The sequence below is a fragment of the Pogonomyrmex barbatus genome, unplaced genomic scaffold (genome assembly GCF_055798465.1).
Source record: "Pogonomyrmex barbatus isolate J1 unplaced genomic scaffold, ASM5579846v1 scaffold6, whole genome shotgun sequence".
Lineage (NCBI taxonomy): Eukaryota > Metazoa > Arthropoda > Insecta > Hymenoptera > Formicidae > Pogonomyrmex > Pogonomyrmex barbatus.
The window spans coordinates 219,910-242,882 of record NW_028297160.1 but is presented as its reverse complement, the minus strand read 5'-3'; the positions used below and the strand labels follow the sequence as shown (position 1 = coordinate 242,882).

Below are 22,973 nucleotides of genomic sequence, written 5' to 3'. Positions count from 1 at the left end.
GGTTCACGATCCACAACCACTCCCGCACACGACGGAAGTGGTCCTGAGCAGCAGGACTATCCATGAACTCGCGAGCCTCGGCATCATCAACCTCGACGTCGAATTCGTCATCAGACGCTTCCGCCGCGGCCCGATCGTCAAAAATCGGCGGCGACGCGTCAAGACCATAATTGCCTTGAGAACCCATGGTGTCACAAGGAAAGCACTTCGACAACTGGCGAAATGCAGCCAGAGGGCTCATCGCGAAAATGAAATATTAGAAGGATCACACCGATATAATAAATAAGACACCAAGAAAAACGATATACGTCGTAAAAAAGCAAGCTCAACAGACTCACAGGAGAATCGTTTAACTAAGATAACAAATTCAGAATAAAGTAATATTACACCTGGGAACAGGATAAAAAAGAAAAAAAACGCCGAATTCGAGCATCGACAAATTTTCAGGAGAAATAAGAATTTTTATTTTTGCAGAATAAAGATATGGATGACCAACGGAGAAGAAGAGAAAAAATTACCATTCGAAATAGAAAACTTCGAGCATCACCCCGGAATATACTTCGAGGAAATAGGAAAACTAAACATAATCGAATCATCCTGGAAGATAATTATAAAAATAGATATTTCGCCAATTGAAAAGCGAGCAGAACAAATAGAAGAATACATCCAAAAAACGCAAAATATATGCACAATGTTACACCTCACAAACAAGGGGTCGTGTCAAAACTATAATATCATCATTGAAAACAATTATCAGCGGTTAAACACTTAATAAAAAGAATAAACGCTCTGTATAAAGCACAAGAGACAAAAACGAAAAGAGGACTAATAGATGGAATAGGAACTATTGCCAAAACATTATTTGGAACAACGGACAATGAAGATAGAAAATTAATCAATGAGCAACTAAGTATCCTAGACAACAAACAAAAAACGACAGAGCACATAATAAGGAACCAAATCAAGATTATAAACGCGACAATAGCGCACATAAATAACCATGAAGAAATAATTCAGAATAACGAAAACATTTTAGCTAATGCAATCAAAAAATTAGAAATGACGCTAACAACAGAAATAAGTAACGAAAACATAAGAGAACATTTTATAATCACCAACGCAATACTTGCAGCAGTGACACAAAACGCGGAAGACACGCTAGAATACCTAACGGCGATAAAAAGTGGAATATTACACCCACGACTAATACCATTAGAAGAAATAATAAAAAGTCTTAAAGAAGCAATCACACAAATACCACAAGGATCATATTTCCCATTTAAAATAAGGGAAGAGGATTGGCAGACAATAGAAAAAGTAACGACAATGAGCGCGCACTGCGACAAAACAAACGTATACACAATCCTACATTTCCCATTAATTACACTTCCGCTATATGAAATATTAAATGTAATACCACTACCGGTACCATACAAACAAAATATATCCGCATTAATTGAGACGAACAACCCATTAATCGTTTTGGATACTAACAGACACACGTACGCAAAACTAACTCACGAAAAATTAAAACAATGCAAGCAAATAAATACAAATTACTTGTGCGAACAAATCTTTCCAATAAGAAATGTAAAAACCGACCCGCTATGCGAAATAGATGTATATATAGAAAACGACAACGGTTATAATAATTGTAAAATTAAATATATAACAATAAAAAATAGCATATGGATAGCCTTAAGCAATTCATATTCTTGGCTATATTCCTCACCAGCAAAACAAACTATTACAATTTCATGCAAAAATAACAAAGAAACGCGTACAACCATTACAAACACAGGAAAAATAACGTTATCAGACAATTGCAAAATAGTCACATCAGACGCGACAATAAAATCTACAAGCACCAATAAAGGAAAAGAAATAAAAACATATCTACCAAAATATATAATATCACAAAAAAATATATAATATCACACTACTAAGCGAAACGTTCAAGGCAAACAAGACAGAGAAATTAAAATTAAAAGTTATACAAGACGCAACAGACCTGACAGAATTAACAAAGAAATTAAATGACATGAAAAACGAAATAAACAATAACGAGACACCTTTTTTCCAACAAAAACACTTTGTATATCCAGTATCAATTAGCAGCTCACTAATAATAATCATTGTTATCGCAACAATAATAATTGTATTAAGGAAGAAAAAACAAAACGAAACAATAATTCACGCAATGTAAATCGCGTCGTTAGAATAAGCGAAAGCATGTGATTCTAAGTAAACGATTATACCAAAAAATGTATCGGGAAAAAACAAAAATTATGTAAAAAGCGAAAACTTCGTACCTCCGTTTTCTTTTAATAACAGGGGGGGGATGTTGTAGCCAGGCCTACAACCAATAATAAAAGTAGTCCGCATGGCAACAAAATTAGGTTGCACGAACCTCGAAAAGTCTTTCGAAAGATTACACAAATGTGTGATCGCCGAAATCGCGACCAGTCTTTCGAAAGACCGAAGAAATGCATCGCGAGAACATTGCGAAAAAGCTGATCAGCAAATTCCTAAATTTGATGATCAAATCGAGCGTGATATTGATTGATCAATACCACGCAACCGATCGACGCAAACGATCAGAATGCTGACCAGGCATCGATCAGACTATATAACCGGCTACACAAGGCGGAATAGTCAGAGTCGGGAATCAATCAAACATTACGTGTCGTTCGGAATCGTTACTATAATTATCGCGCAAGATATTACACGAGCACAGCGAAGTTCACGCGAGCCGTACTATCAACGTCTCAGGTGACATACTCGGTCGACGGCCGCCAGAGTAACGCGATACGCGCCCGCCGACGTTTAACCGTGAGTGAAAGAAATAATATAAGCAATAATTAAAACCAAGAAATTGTGCAGTTGTTAAATAAATCAAGTATCATAAAGAAAGTGTGTTAGTGATTTCAAGATTCCCTTCCATTCGTTTGATCCTGCTCGGAGTCCCAACTCCTTAGGCTTAACGGACCCGACTATCTCTAAAAATTAACGTTGTAGCCCATCCGGGGTACAACAGTACTTAAGAAAAAATACGTATCTCTTATTTTTGTTTATATTTTAACATATTTAAAGCTCATTAAAATCGAGAGGACACTTTCGTGTTCCTTTATAAGATACGATTCACCTAGTAACGCATAATCTACTGATCGTGTTTGTAAACAACGTTTTACAATCTTTGATATGTTAGTCTGTTCATCGTGAACACTTAATTTTGTTAATCTGCCACGATGATATCTTACACGAATGAAGAATACGTTGATATGATCCGAGCTTTGAAAATCTGTCACAGAAATTAATCACGCATTTGAAAATTTGAAAAATGAAAACACGTTATCTAAAGTTCATGCATTTGTAATTAGACAGTTATGCATACGAGAGAAAGGTAATCAGCTTTAACAATTTGTAATTAATAATAAATGAGATAGTTAATAAAATCCATTTCTTGTTTTTTCCGAAATTCGTAAATATCCTGTAAACATCTACAAACACGATATACATACGTCGCTGAGTGAATCATATCTTAGCCGTAAGTGCATATAACATGCAACGAATTTATAAACTTAATTATCTGAAAAACTAAACCGAAAATGAAAATATCTTATTATTTATATTATTTTAATTTTGTTATAAGGGATTATCTACCGCCTGCTTGTACATGTTATTCGATACCCTGCATTATCCTTTTTCTTTATTCAATGAATTTCCTTGAAGGTAAAATTGCTATATTAAAATTTTCAAGACTAGGACTTATAAGTCAAAAACTCCGAATATTTCGGTTGCAATCCTGAACGTATACAAAAATGCGCTTAAATTAATAAAATTGATTAGAACGATAAATGAATCATTATTTCACATGTAATTGTTCATTAGCATTTAGAGCAAAGAGAAATTTGAACTGGAAAATAAATAAATACAGACTATTTTAATTTAAAATAAAAAGTTTTATTATAGATTTAGTTTAAGTTTGATTAGGTATTAAAATTAAAAATTTTTAATCCTTTTATGTGATACCTGTGCTATTTGATAATGCAAAGTAATGCGAAAGGAATCAAAATAAAATATTTAGAACATTTCTTAAAACCCCAGATGCTTATAATTATCGTGGACATTTTAAAAAAATCCCTCGGATTCGTCCTAAAAAAGAGGACAATAACCGGGGAAAAGAAGACGGATGGTGACCCTATTTCAAAGGTAATTTTCAAAGGTATAAAATTTATTATAAATTTATAATAAATTTATTATAAATAGATAATTTATTTATTTATTAGATAATAGAAAATATTAGATAATACAAAATAGGAAATAGAAATGTCTTTGTCTACTCTCTCTCTCTCTCCTCTCTCTCTCTCTCTCTCTCTCTCTCTCTCTCTTCTCTCTCTCCTCTCTCTCTCTCTCTCTCTCTCTCTCTCTCTCTCTCTCCTCTCTCTCTTCTCTCTCCCTCTCCTCTCTCCTCTCCTCTCCCTCCCTCCCTCCCTCCCTCCACCTCCCCTCCCTCCTCCCTCCCTCCCTCCCTCCCTCCCTCCCTCCCTCTCTCTCTCTCTCTCTCTCTCTCTCTCTCCTCTCTCTCTCTCTCTCTCTCTCTCTCTCTCAGGCAGACGTGTGTTATATCGCTCCGTAAAAATCATAGTTTTTACGGTGACCCAAGAGGACGGAGGGGAACAAGAGTTTCCACAGTGGTGTATCGATCAGTACTATCGATTATAAATATGCGGTATCTAATCGGAATGTGTTGAATAGTCCAAGAAAGGCGAAAATTTATATGTGACATTGGTGCTTGAAAGACAGGTGTTAATTAAAGTGCCGACGTAGATTATTCGGCGACCGCGGACGCTAAGGTAACTAATTAGTGGAACGCGTAGTGATTTATCGATATTGAGGATAACAGTCGGTAATGAGGACATGCTTAAATCTGATTATGCAGAGTTATCGTTGCTGTGCGTACAAGAAGGAAATAAAAAGCGTTGTGCTACAGTGTACGGCCTGTGTGAAATTTTTCTTTCATCCGGGATGCTTTCAAGCATAAAGTATATAATAAGCAGGATGAATTAGTAAGATGCGAAGGACCATTTAAAGAAATCGTTGGAGACAGTGATAAGACAGAAATGAAGAAAACGCCTGCAGTGTGGCAGTAGAGACAGATTGGGATCAACAGGATCGACGGGTTCGACGGGAACAGCAGTGACTATATCAGGTGCGAGCAAACAAACTGGAATAGAAATAAAAATTGATTGGTTGATTAGAACAGTCAGGGAGATAAAAGATGAAGTAGCATGTAAGAATGAAATTAAGACGATTGCAAAAATCATTCGGAAGAGTTGGAAACTTTTAGGCGTGAAGTTGAAGAAATGAAGAGAATGCAGGAGAAAACCACTGGAATATCAGGATATGGATTAGGAAGTTATAGTGCGGCAGTAAAAAATAAGAAGAAAGAAAGCATCTTAATTGTCCAACCGTTAAAGGAACAAGAGAGTGAAACTATCAAGAAATTGGTAAAAGAAAAAGTAGATATAAAGAAGATGGAGGTAGGAATAACAAAGCTGAGGAAAGGAAGTAAAGGTTCGGTCATTCTGGGATGTGAGAGCGAGGGAGAAATGGAAAAACTGAAAGATAGAGTACACGAGAAGCTAGAAGACTTCAAGATCACAGAACCGAAAAAAATAAAATCGAAAATAAAAGTTGTAAATGTTGGAGAAGAAGAAATACAGCTGAAAGATGAAATCTTAATTGATACGATCAAGAAGCAAAATACAATCGATGGCAGAGAAGATAAAGAATTTGATATAAAAATTGTGAAGAGAATTGTTGAGGGCTATTCTTTAATACTAGAAGTAGATGAAATGACTCATGAGCTAATGCTAAGAAGAGAGAAAATAAATATCGGATGGAGGAAGTGTCGTGTGTTCAATCATTACAGTGTTAAGAGATGTTTTAAATGCTGGGGTTACTACCATATTGCCAAAAATTGTAAGCGGCAGGAAACATGTCATAAATGTCTCTGGGAATCACAGAGCAGGCGAGTGTAAGGCAAAAAAGATGAGATGTATAAATTGTATGCACAAGAGTAAAACATACAATTTAAAGATAAATGACGAACACGATGTTTTAAATAGAAAATGTCCGACTTTCATCAGAGCGCTGAAGGAGGAGAAGAAGAGAACTGGCTGAGAGTCTACTAAATAGCAATCACGGAAGGAGTCGTCAATTGTATACATGAATACGCAAAGTCTTATGGCGCACAAAGACGAAATTCAAAATTACATGAAGTGGATGAATCTGGCAATCGTGACGTTATCGGAGATCAGACTCGTCCCGGAAATCGAAGATAGTGAATTAAATGTGCCGGGATATGATTTAGTTAGATGCGATGGGGAAAACAGAAACACAGGAGGCGTTGTGATTTATATAAGAAAGGATATCAAATATCAAGTAATAGCGAAGAAGAAGATAGAATCTAACTGCTGGTGCGTTGCGGTTGAGATGAGAAATAATATATACAAAGGCGTGATTATAGTCGTGTACCATTCACCAAGTGCTTCAGATGACGATTTTATAAAATTTCTAGAGAATATAGTGGATCTTCTAGTAACGAAAGGTCAATGTATTATGCGAGGTGACTTTAATATAGATTTAATGACGGATATGTTTTACGCAAAAAAACTAATAAATGAAATGTTATGCTTGGGCATGAAGCAATATGTAGATAAACCGACAAGGATCACAAAAAACAGTCAAACTTTGATAGATTTAGTTTTCGCAAATACCAAGATAAACTGTAAAGTATATGATAAGCCAAAAGTATCAGATCATTCATGGATAAGCGTTGAAATTAATATAAATAATAATAAGGTAAAATATAGAGTATTTATTAGTAGGGATTTCAGCAAATTTCAAATAAATGAATTTTTACGAAATAGGAAAAAGATTGGAATAAAGAGGTAATTTAGAGGTAAATGAAAGAGCAGAGAAGCTTGTTTAGAATATAGTAGCGACGTTAGATATCATAGCATCAAAGAAAAAGTTTAAAATTCCAAAGTTATGGGAAGGGAAAAAAATCCGAAATATTCGGATGATATAAGATTAGCTACAAATAAAGATGAAGCATATGTGAGATATATACGTGCAATGAACAAGATTGGCTGCAGTTCACAATTGAAAGAAAGGTAGTTAAATTAATTAGAAATAAAAAAAAGAATACTATGAAAAAATGATAGATGATAATAAAAATGATTCTATTCTAATGTGAAAAATCTTAAAAGAAGTCATAAGAGGAGAGACGGGTTCAAAAAAAATTAATAATATAGATTTTGAAATATTAGAGAATGTAGGAGAATGTACTTTAGGGAATAAATTTAATATATTTTATATACAGAATATTAAGGAAATAATAGAATCTATAAGAAAAAATGACAGTAAAAGTACAAAAACTATCTTTGTTATAGAAAGCAGGGGCATAATTAAAAATTTTGAATGCATAAATGTACAGAAATAAAAAAAAATTGTTATGGCATTGCCACAGAAGAAGGGAACAGATGAGGGGACATCTAGTGATATATTAAAAATAAGTTTTCAAATGATAAAAGATGAACTATTAAGAGTAATAAATGAGTCATTAACAAATGGTATATGTCCGGAGGGATGGAAAACATCTACGATAATATCGATTCCTAAGATAAAAAAACCAAAGAAAGCCTGTGAATATAGACCAATTAATATATTATCAATTTATGAGAAGGTTTTAGAATTAATTGTAAAGGAACAAATTGAAAAGTACTTGCATAGTAATGATATTATAACAGAATATCAGTCGGGATTTAGAAAATATCATTTGTGCGAAACAGCGATACAAAGTGTCATTGATGATTGGAAGTTGATAATTAGTGAGGGAAAAATGATAGGAGTAATATTCTTGGACTTAAAACGGGCATTTGAAACGATAGATAGAAAAAGATTACTGGGAATAGATCAATATGGAATGAGAGGGATGGTATTAGAGTGGTTTAAATCATATCTAAGCAATAGAACACAACAAATTAGATTTCATAATCAATGGTCAAAGTGTATCAAAACGGAATATGGAGTTTCGCAAGGATCGGCCTAGAGCCTTTGCTGTTTATAATTTATATAAACGATTTAGTAGAATTTTGTCCAGAAGAATGCAATATAAAAATGTTTGCAGATGATACATTATATGTATATGTAAGTGAGGAAAATAGTGCAGAATTGGAGGGGAAAATGAACATGATACTTAGCATAGTAGAAGAGTGGATGAATGTAAATAAGTTGAAAATGAATGCAAATAAAACAAAATACGTGATAATCAGAAGTGTAAAAAAAGAATAAAAAGGTAATATATTGAGATGCTCGGATGGAATTAAATTAGAACGCGTCGAAAAAATAAAATATCTTGGCGTAATTATCGATGATAAGCTCCAATTTAAAGATCACTATGATAAAGAATTATATGCTAAAGAAAATAGGAAAAAAGACTAGTTTTTTAAATAGAATAGGTAACTTCGTCAGCGTACACTAGATGTATTGTACATAAGTCATAGCACCTCACTTTGAGTACTGTGCTACGCTATTAGTTGGAATGGGAGAAACGCAATTGAGTAGACTTCAAGTAGCTCAAAATCGTGCCATGAGAATTATTTTGCAATGCAATAAATATACCAAAGTTGAGGACATGCTGCAGACACTGCAGTTTATGTCCATAAGGCAACGATTATATTATAATATAGGGGTATTTATATTAAAAATTTTAAATAACATGGCACCGATGGCGTTAAGTAATAGATTAGAAATAGTGGGAAGTGAATATGATAGACAAACCGGAAACATTGTATTAACATTTTGTAAAACTAGAAGTGCGCAAAAGAGTCTGTTTTACGAAGGAATAAAAATATACAATTCTTTGCCAACCGAGATAAAGCAGTGCGTAAAAATTGAATCGTTTAAGAGAATATTGAAAGTATATGTGGTAAATACGGTATAATAATTATGTATATGTATATGAAATAGCTGAGAAAGCTAATAAAGTTCAATCAAAGTTCAATCAATCTCTCTCTCTCTGAGATGTATCGATTAGTGAATGCGAGAAGTGCATTTCTTATTTGAGACATGGAAGTCTCAAATGTGAATGTGTGGAAAGTTAATAGGAAGTATATTTTTAGATTTAAAAAGAACATTTGAGTTAGTAGATAAAAGGATTTTAATGGGGAAAATGAAATGGTATGGAATAGAAGAGGTAAACTAGTTTAAGAGTTATTTGGAAAACAGAACACAAAGAGTAAAATTCAATAGAATATTATCAGATCCGATTACTGTAACGCTGGGAGTTCCACAGGAATCAGTATTAGGACCACTGTTATTTCTACTTTATATAAATGATTTATCTAGAGTTATTTATGGGAATTGTGAAATTAGATTATTTGCAGATGATGCGCTAATATACATAATAGGGTATTCAAGTCAAGAAATAAATAATAATCTTAACGAGCAGATGGGAAAAATTCAAGAATAGTTAAAGATTAACAGGTTACAGTTAAATGTAAACAAAATCAAAGTTATGTTAGTCAGAGGAAGAAAAAAATTTCGGAAAGTGATATAAATGTAAAGATAGAAAATACAGTATTGGAAGTTGTTAGTGTATTGTTAGTATTGTATTGTTAGTGAACTTAAATATTTAGGCGTCTAATAATAGATAAAAATCTGACTTCTACAGCACATGTAAATTATATTGGGAAAAAAGTAGGATCGAAATTAGCTGTATTTCGTCGAATTAGTGAGAATTTGACATCTTACATGAGAGATATAGTATATAAGGCGATAATTGCCTCGTTATTTGCATACTGTTCATCTATTCTATTAAGTACAAATGACATTAATATGCAGTATTTACAAAAATTACAAAATAAAAGAATGAGAATTATACTACGGTGCAATAAGGGAAATTAAAGATATGCTTGAGACTCTACAATTTATGACAATTAAGGAAAGAATTGAATATAATGTATGTATTCTTATACATAATGGTAAATGGAGAGTGTTCGAATTATTTAAAGATAGATAATAAAATAGAATTAATTGGTACAGAGGATGGAATTCAAACTAGACAAAGAGGTAACATTCATATAAATAGATGTAAAACAAGAGAGGGACAGAACATGTTATTATACGATGGGATTAAAATGTACAATAATTTACCAAATGAGATAAAAAAGGAAGAAACACTGCGTAGCTTTAAGAAAGCACTAGTGCCATACATTAGGAGTAGAGAGGGATAATGCAATAGTAGAAGTATCGATAGATAGGTAAACATACATAGTTTTAAGCAATATTTTAGTTTTTAAATAATGTAACTGTAGCTACTGAAGCTAATAAAGATCAATCAATCAATCAATCAATCTCGTAAGGCATAGACATTAAACATGGACACAAGAATGCTGACGTGTGAAAATGGATCGCAGGTGACGCTGATATTAACAGTATCGGTTATTAATTATCGATATGGACGATGAATATGCAGAATACCGATGCTCAGCATGTAAGAAGGCAATAAAGAGCAAAGTTGTCAAATGCAAGTCTTATGTCAAACTTTTTTACTATCCAGGATGTGTATGTAAGCATAAAATTTATGACAGAAACCGAGAATATGTACCGTGTGCTGGTCCATTTGAAGAGTTTTTGATTGAAAGTGATCAAGAAGTAAATATGAAGAAGGCGCCGACAACGGCGGGGAATAGCAGAGATAGGGCGGGTTCCATAGGATCTACAGGATCTACAAGATCGCTCATGACAATGGACAGTGGAAATAAAATATCAGGAACGAGTGGATCATCTAGTATTAAAGTAAAGATAGATTAGCTTCTAAGAACTGTGAAAGAAATCAAAGATGAAACAGCCTGTAAGAGAGAAATTAAAATGATGATTAAAGAAATAGTTCGAGAAGAATTGGGAAATGTTAAACAAGAGCTGGAAGATTTGAAGAGAATGATTCAAGGAGTAGCAAGTGGATCAACAGGTGGAATGCAAAGAAGCTACAGTGAAGTAACTAAAGAGAAGAAGAAAGAAAACATTATAATTGTTAAACCGAAGATGCAATAAGAGAGTGAAGCTACAAAAAAAATCGATAAAAGATAAAGTGGATATTAAGAGTATGGCAATGGGAATAACGAAATTAAAAAAAGGAACAGTAATTATGGATTGTGAAACCTGTGAAGAAAGAAAAATTGAAGGAAACAATGCAAGCCAAACTAGATGATGATTACAAAATCGTGGAGTCACATCAGAAACCGAAAAAAAATTGTTAATATAGATGAAGATGAAATGAGTTTATAATATAGATGAAGACGATAAGTTAATATAGATGAAGACGATAATGAGTTTATAGTTACAATAAAAAAACAGAATAAAATGGATGCGGTGAAAATGCGAATAGTGAAGAGAATAGTTAAAGAGAAGAAAAATAATAATACTAAAGCGAGAGGAAGAGGAAACGAAGGATCAGTAATAATGGAAACGGATGAAAAAACGCATGAGCTGGTATTGAAAAAAACGAAGTTAAATATAGGATGGAAGAAATGTTCTGTGTTTAATCATGTTAGTGTTAAAAGATGTTTCAAATGTTTGGGATACTTTCATATTGCAAAAAATTGTACAAGAGATGAAATATGTCATACATGTGCAGGAAATCATAATTCGATGGATTGTACGGCGACAAAGAAGAAATGTGTAAATTGTATGTTTCATATTAGGACATACAATCTGAAGACAATATAAATGACGAACATGATGTCCTTAGTACGGAATTTCCGACTTTTAAAAGAGCAATACAGAAGGAGAAGAGGAGTGCTGGCTAGGAGGATGCTAAATAGCAACTACGGAAGGAAACAGAGCTAATAGTATATACTGCACAAAATTTAATAGACGCATAGAAATATAGCATCAGGTTTTGAAGAAATTAAATCCTGCGTTCTTAGCACTATCCGAAACCAGATTGACTGAAGAAATCAAAGACAGTGAAGTGAATATGCCGGGTTATAATATAATTAGATGTAATGCTGAAAATAGAAATACAGAAGGGGTAGTTCTACATATAAAAGATATGAAATATGAAATAGTATTAGCGAGAAAATTAGAATCGAACTGTTAGTGTGTTGCGATAGAAGTTAAAGAAAAAATGTATAAAGGGATAATAATGGTAATATATCACTCACCGAGCATGGAAAATTTTTGAGATTTTTAGAGGACACAATAGAGGAATTAATAATAAAAAGAGAATGCATGGTAAGGAGACTTTAATATTTCTTATGATAGATTCGTTCTATGCGAAGAAGTTGTAAACGACAATGTTAAATTTAGGTAAATGAAACAAAACGTTAACAAACCGACGAAAATTACGAAAGATAGTCAGACAATTATAGATTTAATTTTCGCTAATAATAATGAAATGGCAGTACAGGTCATTCATAAACCTAAAATTACGGATCACAAATGGCTAAAAGTTAAATTGAATGCGAGTAAAATTGAAAATAAATATAGGGAATTTAGTACTAGGAATTATAAAAAATTCGATGTAAATGAATTTATCAGATTAGTGGAAGGTAAGATACAAAAAAATCATAAGATATGGATGTTAGTAAGAGAGCGAAAAAACTTGTATAGTAGATATCTATAATAGATGCGTTAGACGTAAGATGCGGCGCCGAAGAAAAAATTTAGAATTCCGAAAGTATGTGATAGAAAAAAGTGTTCTGATGAAATAAAAGAAGCAGCGGATAGAAGGGATAAGGGATATAGGAAAGCATTGTATGATAATATGGAACAAAATTGGTCGCAGTTTAAAATTGAAAGAAATGCAGTAATAAAATTAATTAGAGAAAAAAAGAAAGAATATTAATGAAAATATGATAGATCTTAATAAAGAAAATCTCACGACTATGTGGAAAAACCTTAGAAGAAATAATTAGAGGCGAGTCAATAGGTGTGAAGGAAGTAGAAAATATAGACTTTGAGATTTTAGGTGACACTGAGGAGTGCGAGTTAACGGATAAATTTAATTTATATTATATACAAAGTATCAATAATATAGTAGAATCTATAAATATAAATAGGCGACACAAGTAAGAAAATTATTTATGTTATCGAAAAAAGGAATTATAGAAAATTTTGAAACAATCAGGTTAGAGCAGTTACAGAAAGTTGTTATGGAATTGTCAAAAAAGAAAGATACGGAAGAGCGATAACTAGCGACATATTGAAAGCAACCTTTTATGTAATAAAAGAAGAATTTATGGATATAATTAATAATTCTTTGAGAATAGGATGCTTTCCGGAAAATTGGAAAACTTCTACGATAATATCGATACCAAAGATAGAAAAAGCCAAAGAAAAAAGTAAGCGAGTACAGACAGTATCAATATGTTACCAATATTTGAGAAAGTGTTAGAATTAGTAGTAAAAGATCAACTTTGGAAAATAATGGCATTATTCATGCGAAACTGCGATTCAAACTGTCATCGATGATTGGAAATTAATAGTGAGCGAAAAGAAAATTGTGGGAATTTTCATGGATCTTAAGAGAGCGTTTGAGACAATAGACAGGAAAAGATTATTAGAAAAAATGTTTCAATATGGAATTAGAGGAAAGGTATTTGAATGGTTTAAATCATACTTAAATTATAGAAAACAACAGATACAATTTAATCATAAATAGTCTAAACTTCTAACAACAGAATATGAAGTGCCACAAGGATCCGTGCTAGAACCTCTATTATTAATATACATAAATGATATAATCAAAGTTTGTCCAGAGGGGTGCAATATAAAAATGTTTACAGATGACACGCTTATATATGTAAGTGGAGAAAGTAGCGCGGATTTAGAAAGATGAACACAATATTCAATGTAGTTGAAACATTGATTAATATAAATAAGCTAAAAATGAATGCAGGAAAAACAAAATATATGATAGTTAGAGGTATAAGAAAGGAAGGTGAAAGGTAATATTGTATTGAATTGCTTGGATGGAACTATAATAGAGCGTGTGGAAGTAATAAAATATTTGGGTATAATTATAGATGATAGACTTAAATTTGATAATCATTGTGACTATATGTTAAAAAAGATAGAGAAGAAAACAAGCTTCTTGAACAGAATAGGTAATTCAATATCGATGTATACTAGATGTATGATGATATATAAGACAATTATTGCGTTGCATTTTGAGTATTGTGCTACATTATTGATAGCAATGGGAGAAACTCATTTATGTAATTTACAAAAAGCACAGATCGGGCTATGAGAGTTATTAGGTGTACAAAAAAGTTCTGAGCTTTTTTTTGTAAAATTCAATCTTTATTCAAAAACAAACAAAAAAATATTAATCAGCGAAATATTCCCCATTTGCATTAATGACCTTTTGTCATCTTTCGGGTAGCTTGCGAATTCCTTGACGATAGAAGCTCACCGGCTTCGAAGCGATAAAGTCATCAATGCATTTTCGTATCTCTTCAAATCTCACGAAATGTGTATCAGTCAAATGATGCTGCAGCAACAGGAATAGGTAGTAATCGGAAGGCGCCATGTCTGGGCTATACGCCGCGTGCGGGAGAAGTTTCCAGCCTAACGCAAAGATATGGTCCTGAGTCGTTTTCGCAACATGTGGTTGAGCATTGTCATGTAGCAAGATCATTTTACGACGTTCTTGGCCAGTAAATGGCCTCTTTTCTTCTAATGCATCGCTCAAATTGGTCAATTGTTGTTGGTAGCGGTCTGCCGTGATTGTTTCACCCGGTTGTAACAACTCGTAATACAACACACCTTTCCAATCCCATCAGATACAGAGCAAAACCTTCTTGACGTGGATATTGGGCTTTGGCATCGATGTCGAAAATTGACCAGGGTCAATTCATGATTTTCTACGTTTAGGGTTATCATAAAGAAACAGAAAATATAAGTGCGTGGGTGCAACGCGTAGACAAGGTAGCACAAGTGTACAGTGCGTCCGATGGAGCGACCTTACTCGCGGCGTCGAGCAAGTTAATAAAATTCGCACGCACGTGGTACGATATTCAGAACGGAGTTGCAATTGAATCGTGGTTCGGACTTAAACCGGAGTTAAGAAAGTATTCGGGAAGAAAGTGCCCTTCTATAAGCAGATGCAGCGAATAGAAGCACGTAAATGGAACCCGAACAAAGAAACGTTCGATCAGTACGTTATTGCTAAAAGAGCATTGATGCAAATGTTAGACTTACCTAACAGAGATGTGATACATATTCTCATAGGCGGGATACCGCAGAATGCGTTAAGGGCAACAGCACTCTCCGTAGCAGATACCTCGTTAGATATTCCTGGAGAAAATGAGAAATATTACGGAAGGTATGTTGGATAGTGAGAGAAAATCGTGTGTGACGAACGTTAACAAGACTAAAGTGTGTCGCAATTGCGGAAAACGGGGACATACACACAAAGAATGCAGAGGCGATCCTACCTGCTTTTTCTGCAAGGAAAAAGGACATCGCCAATTCGACTGTCAGGCCCTGCGGAATCGGCAAGGGGCGCAAGGAGCACGCAGGCAGCAAACAGTGCAAGCAGCAGCAGCGGTGTTCGAGGAGGCAGAGGGAGCTTCGGTGACCCTGGTATCGGAGGACGAAAGCAGCAGGTTGGAACTGTCCAGACCACTCATCCAGGTGAACTCGATCTGTAATAAAGCATGTGAGTTAGTGGCGTTAATGGACACCGGAAGTCCTGTTTCTTTTGTTAGTTCAGATATATATAAAGAGCGGATCGAGCCATACACCAAGGTTCTCTTACCAGTCGATCGCTGTCTAGTTAACTTAAATCGCGCTCCACTAAATATAGTCGGGATCGTTCCAGTAGAATTAACGATTAGCGCCCTGAGCGGTCGGAAGTTTGAAATAAACTTATATGTAATAAATGAAAAAGCGTTTAACGGCGACTTAATTTTAGGAAGAGATTTTATAGCAAAAGAAAAACTCACTCTAGTATATAAGTTGCACCAGACAGAGGTTGGCGAACCGGTGACTGATGTGTCCCTCTTTGACAACCTACCTCTCTATGTTGCGGATTCGCTTAGCAACCTGCAACAAGTAATACAAGATAGCGAAATAGATTATGATTTAAAGACAAAGAAACGATTGGAGGAAATATTAGCAGTAGAGGATTTGAAGGTAATACCGATTGAAGACGGTTATTCCGTTCGCGTTCATTTGAAGAACGACTCTGTATACGCTTTTGCGCCGCGACGATTTGCTTATGTCGAACGGCTACAAATAAGGGAAGTCGTGGATGACCTCTTGAATCGAGGGATCATCCAGCCGCGTATCTCACCATATTGCGCAAGGATCGTACCTATTAAAAAGAAAAACGGCGCGATCAGATTATGTGTCGATTTGAGACCGTTAAATAGTCGAATAATAAAACAGAAGTACCCTTTTCCGATAATCGAGGATTGTTTGTCGAGACTTTATGGAAAGTCAGTGTTTACGTTGTTAGATTTGAAGGACGGGTTTCATCATATCAAAGTACATGAGGAATGTATAAAGTATTTTGCTTTCGCTACGCCTGATGGGCAATACGAATACAAATATTTACCATTCGGATATTCAGAAGCTCCCGTGGAATTCCAGAAGCGTCTTTTGCAAATATTGGATTCGCTCATACTGCAAGACAAGGTTATCGTTTATATAGACGATATTCTTATACCGTCGGAAATCGTAGACCAGAATCTAGCTGTCTTGAACGAGACGTTGAAGTATCTAAAAAAATATAAGTTCGAATTAAATTATACAAAGTGTCAATTCTTACGTCGAGAAATAGAATTCCTAGGATATATAATTTCTGAAAATGGGGTCACTCTTAGCCCGCGGCATACCGAAGCTGTACGGAATTTTAAACAACCGAAAGACGTACACGAAGTGCGCAGATTTTTAGGCTTAGCCGGTTATTTTAGAAAATTTATCACTTTGCGGTGAAAGCCGAGCCGATGCAAAATCTTCTTAAAAAAGATATTGCATTTGATTTCGATGAAACATGTATTAAGGCATTCGAAAACTTAAAGAAAGAACTTACCTCATTTCCCGTGTTGTGCTTGTATAATCCAGCTGAGACTGAGCTGCATACAGATGCCAGTCATCTGGGCCTTGGAGCTATACTGCTACAGAAGCAGCAGAATAATAATTGGGCGGCAATAGTTTTCTTCAGCCAGACTACGAACCGAGCTGAAAGAAATTATCATAGTTACGAGTTAGAAATGTTAGCCATGGTTAGGGCAGTGGAGAGATTTCATTTATATCTTTATGGGTTGCGTTTTACTTATAGTCACTGACTGTAACGCAATAGTTTATGCCGTGAATAAAGCAAATTTGAATCCGCGAATAGCGCGGTGGACGCTTGCTTTGCAAAATTATTATTTTAAAGTTGTTCACCGTCCGGGTAATAAGATGCAACACATTGACGTTCTTAGTCGCGTGGGTTACGTAGACGAACGCCCCATAGAAAGAGAGCTTGAATTTCGGCAATTGGCAGATCCTAAAATTCAAGAGATAGCAAATAAATTAGAGAATGAAGACGATGATAAATTTAAATTGATAGACAGTCTGGTTTATAGAAAAGAAAATGAAGATATAAAATTCGTAGTTCCGGAATTAATGATATCTGGAGTTATACGCGCTCATCACGATGAAATGGCGCATGCAGGGTTCGAGAAAACATTACAAGGGGTAAAAGAATATTTTTGGTTTCCCGGTATGCGTAAGCGCATAAATAGTTATATAGAAAATTGTATTACCTGTCTAATGGCTAATGACTCCATGAATCGTTTTGAAGGGGAGACATCACTGTATCTGTCCCCAACGGCTGTAATGGAAATAATTTACATTGATCATTTCGGTCCGTTACAAGAAACTTGTGATAAATATAAACATATACTAGTCATAGTCGATGCATTCTCTCGCTTTACTTGGTTAAATGCAGTCAAATCCACATCGACTCGAGAAGTACTCGGTATATTAAGAGATATATTTGCAACGTTTGGAAATCCGACTGAAGTTGTAACTGATCGTGGAACGGCATTCACTTCAAATGAATTTCGCGAATTTGTCGAATCAAATCGAATTAAACAGGAAAATTGCAGTAGCTGCCCCCTGGACTAATGGAATAGTCGAGAGAGTGAATCGATTTATCAAGAGTTCCTTAACTAAGTTAATAAATAATTCGTCGGAATGGAAAGATAGGGTTAAAGACATGCAGTATATTATAAATAACACTTACCATGCTGTAACAAAAACGTCTCCGACAAAACTGGTATTGGGGTACAGTCAGCGTTCCCATACAGACTATCCGCTTGCAAAATTCACTCAAAAATTAACGTCAATCAATGTAGATATAGAAACTGAAAGAAAGAAAAATTGTGATATGGCATTGACAGCAACGGACAAAATACGTCAATACAATAAGGAGTACCGCGACGAACGATCTCGAAAACCGTCCAAGTTCGAACCAGGTGAATACGTACTAGTACGAGACACACAAATGAAACCGGGCGTAAATGCGAAATTAAAGGCTAAATATAAGGGCCCGTATATGATAGAAAAAATACTAGGTAATCATCGTTACGTTGTGCAAGACATACCTGGTTTTAACTTGACAAGGCGTCCATTTAACACAATTCTTTCGTCCGATCGTCTCAAACCTTAGAAATGATAAGCGAAGGAAATTAGATGTACTTTGAGTACGGCATACATAGTATTAATTAGTATAAGAGCAATGTAGATAGATTATGTTAAAATAAGATTTAGGTTAAAAATTGTTTAAATATAAGATTAAGAGAATAAGAGACACTGCGATATTTACAAGCGATATTATTATAAATAAGAGATGCGTCTATGAAACTGTGATAATAAAAAGCGATAGATAAATATGTATCTTCGGGGACGAACATAAATGCAGGATGGCCGAGCTGTAAGAAAGTTATTAAGAAGTCCCTAGGACAACCGGTGGATGGCGCCATGAGTGCTGTTCAGTGACCAAAAAGAGCGCCTCTCGATCGAACACGACACGAGTGAGTGATACTAGGAAAGGACCAATCAGACAAGGGCTGATGCAATCTTTGTTAGCTTTGAAATCACCGAACGTGCTCCGATGCGCGGAGCAGCGAGCGACGGGGACTCTCTCCCTAGTCGGCGAATGAGACAGACGTGTCATCCGCGAGAGTTCAAGTCGTATAATCGAAACCATTGTAGTGAATATAGTCGAGATATCGTTACAGGTAATATCTGTTTAATCGTTGTATTACGGGTAGACTCAGTGAAAATATAGATAAACCGCATTATATTAAAGTTGTTGAAAAGTTATTGTGCCTGCTCCATTATCCAACACGTGCCGGTCACCTCTCTCAGTGCGTGTATTAAATAGATAATAATTATAAAAACGGACATTAATTCCTGACAAACGGTTACTTTATTTAAATTCAAAAAGTACAAGAATCTTACAATTATATAATGCATCATCAGCAGATGTAAGGCAATGTACAGGAATGATAAATTTTAAATAAATATTAAAAAATTATGTGGTAAATGGAATAGAATAATTACTTGTTTTCATTGTTATTTGTTTGGCGTTAATTTTAATTTTAATTTTAATTATATTATATGTTGTATTAGGTATTAGCATTAGTATTAGTATTAGTATTACTTTTTGTTTGTTAAAGCAGCCGGGAAAGGTAATAAAGATTAATCAATCAATCTCTCCCTTCCTCCCCCCGTCTCCTGCATCCCTGCTTCTCTCTCTCTCTCTCTCTCTCTCTCTCTCTCTCTCTCTCTCTCTCTCTCTCTCTCCTCCCCCTCTCCCCCCTTCCCTCCCTCCCTCCCTCCCTCCCTCCCTCCCTCCTTCCCTCTCTTTCTCTCTCTCTCTTTCTCTCTCTCTCTCTCTCTCTCTCTCTCTCTCTCTCTCTCTCTCTCTCTCCTCTTACAATTGATGATAAACTGATACATTAGGTCGCATCGATGCCTTCCCACTTGAAAATGGTTTCCTTCGTTCAGGCGCATCACATCTAGATATCTGTTTATCATGATTATTAGGTTCGCCAACGTTACTTCTGAGTTGCATTATTAAATTATTTAAAATAATTAAAGTTCAATTTTGAGATATAAGATATTTTATAATAAAAAGCGACAATTGAAATAATACAAAAGTGATAATTGATATAACAATGCAAGAAATAAAATTGAATGAAAATAATAAAAAAATTTGTTAATGTAAGAAACAAATCAATATACCAATTTTATACATCTTTTTAATAAACATTTTAAATAATGAAAGATATCTATTAGATTCGGAAAAAATTAACGGAGACCGACTGGATTTGAACTCGGGATCCCTCGTCTACCAATCCGACACTTAGTCTGCACGACCACGACGGCTCCTCTCTGTTAGTGTTTATATTCCGAATCTCTTTCATGACCGCTTACGGTCGTCTAATTCTTACAGTTCGGCCATTCTGGTATTACATTCGTCCCGAATGTACCGAGTCTTCCTCTATCGGATTTTTATCCGAAACTTGGAGCTTCTGCTCCCGACTTTCGATCACTTTCTTGAACGATCGACACGACTCCTTTGGAGTACTACTCCACGACTTTTTTCCCGTTCATTTCTCTTGAACGACCGACAACGACTTTGGAGTACTACCCCCGACTTTTTCCGTTCACTCCTGAACGATCGACTTGTCAGGTAACATAGGCTGAATCTTCTCTGAGGTAACATAGGCTGAATCCCACTTCTGAGATTGAAAGATATCTATTAGATTCGGAAAAAATTAACGGAGACCGACTGGATTTGAACTCGGGATCCCTCGTCTACCAATCCGACACTTAGTCTGCACGACCACGACGGCTCCTCTCTGTTAGTGTTTATATTCCGAATCTCTTTCATGACCGCTTACGGTCGTCTAATTCTTACAATAAAAATTAATAGACATAAAATTGCAAATAAATAAATATTTGAAATAAATTTTGTTTACTTTGTCTTTTTCTTTTTATGCTTATTTTTTCCTTCGATATTGAAATTCAAAAACTTAAAGATATGATTATTCTATGTTATGGATTAATAATTAATCCAGTACTGGGTCCTTTTATATATTTTACTGCTCTCAAGAAACCATCACGTTGTAACATAACGGTGCCTTGAAAGTAATAAAATACATAAAAGAACCCAGCACTGGATTAATTATTGATCCATAGCAGAGGATAATCATATCCTATACATTCTTTATGTATTTTATTCACGCTCGCGGCGATCACAATCACTCTCGCATTTCCGTTCACACTCGCGATTCGCAAAGAAACCGCGCGCATAATAATCAACACTCTCCTTTACGAAATTTAGAAACTTTATTAAAGACAATAGAACAATTAGAACGCCACGGACACACGTCCGTTCGCCTCGAAATGCCGCATAAAACAACGCATTGTCAAGAACATCCAAAATATTCCTTGACACATCGACAGGGAACGATCCTCTCTTTGAAGTATTGATTTTTCGCTTGCTGAAATTAGAAAAATTTATCCACAAATTCGAAGAGATACAAAACGCAATTGAAGCGAAAAGAGTTCCTACTGAGGAGAAAGAGGAGCAGAGCGACGTAAGTGATCCAGGAGGAATGTTATTTGAACAATTCTATTATAAGGCAGCAACAATGGCACAGGAAATAATTATGCGGGCACAAAACGAGGCAAAGACACATTCAGCCATAAAACAACGTAGGGATCATCAAGCAGTGACACCGCAGATCGTACCTAGGAGATCAAAATTACCAGAGATAAAATTGCCGGAATTCAATAAAGAGTACACGAAATGGATGTTTTTTTAAGGACAGTTTTCGAGACGACAATTCATAACGATACTAGTTTGACTGCGTACAAAAGCATCAATATCTCATCGCGGTGCTTCAAAGGGAAGCACGCAGTGTGATAGAAGGTTTTAAGATTTCAAATGAAAATTATGAGAGTGTTTGGAGATCGCTAAAAGATGCGTATGATAACGACATGATAATTATTCAGAACCACTTAGACGAGTTATTAAATTTTTTAAAGGTAACCAAAGATCATAAATCGGATTCTTTACAGGTTTATTTAGCATATCCAGATACACGTGGCGTTAAAAAGTCTCGCATTACCAGTTGATAGTTGGGACGCCATTTTGATGCATTTAGCGAAGAAGAAATTGAATTTCATCGAGTAAAGAGATTGGCAGAAACTTGTAAAGAATAGAATGCTGAAGAACATGCTTAGGCTAGCAGAATTTATTGCGTTTTTGACTAATCGATGTCATATAATCAAGGTACTCGAACAAGGTACATGACTAAAAATAGCCGAGAAGCTATTAAGAGAAAACGCAAGGAAAAACGAGAAAAGGTAACGTTGGTTTCTGCAAAATTTGCAAAATCATCTTGTCTACAAATGTAGCAGTCTTCTGAATCTATCAGTAGCTGATCAGAGGTGAAGGCTTATGGAAAAAAGGTTATTAATTATCTTGGATCAGGACATTACGCACGGGATTGCATGTAAAAAATGTAATAAAAAGCACAATTCGATTATACATGAAGATGAGTCAGAAAAACAAAAGGGTACTCAAATTAAACAACTCAGAAAAAATTTATCATCACTAATTCTAAACTCTACTGTACAGAAGAAAAATAAGACTTTTCCGTAGAGGCGAGCAACAATCTTCGGATCTCACGATCAATAATATCACTAGCAATGTTTATTGAAAATGTTTATTAATGTGATTCGAAAAGGAACCAGAGCGGTTTCACTCTACTGCTAAGATAGTACTAGGAGCAAACGGCGAAGAAAGAAATTGTCGAGTGCTGCTCAATCCAGGATCAATCAAATTTAGTCACATCAGAATTAGTTAGCAGGTTGAAGCTGTCATG

At 35.0% G+C, this 22,973-nt stretch overlaps 1 long non-coding RNA gene and 2 pseudogenes across 1 annotated transcript; 2 read left to right on the top strand and 1 right to left on the bottom strand.

Annotated features, from left to right (window-relative positions):
- The first annotated feature begins 9,560 nt into the window (after positions 1–9,560).
- On the top strand, positions 9,561–14,021 carry LOC148935033 (uncharacterized; annotated as a pseudogene).
- On the top strand, positions 11,383–11,894 carry LOC148935034 (uncharacterized; annotated as a pseudogene).
- A 393-nt stretch (positions 14,022–14,414) lies between the features above and the next one.
- Positions 14,415–15,940, bottom strand: LOC148935032 (uncharacterized). The gene is made up of 4 exons (XR_016140705.1): positions 15,836–15,940; positions 15,513–15,722; positions 15,277–15,372; positions 14,415–14,939 (listed from the first exon to the last, which is right to left on the bottom strand). It is a non-coding gene; the product is annotated as an uncharacterized LOC148935032 (long non-coding RNA).
- Between the last annotated feature and the right edge of the window lie 7,033 nt (positions 15,941–22,973).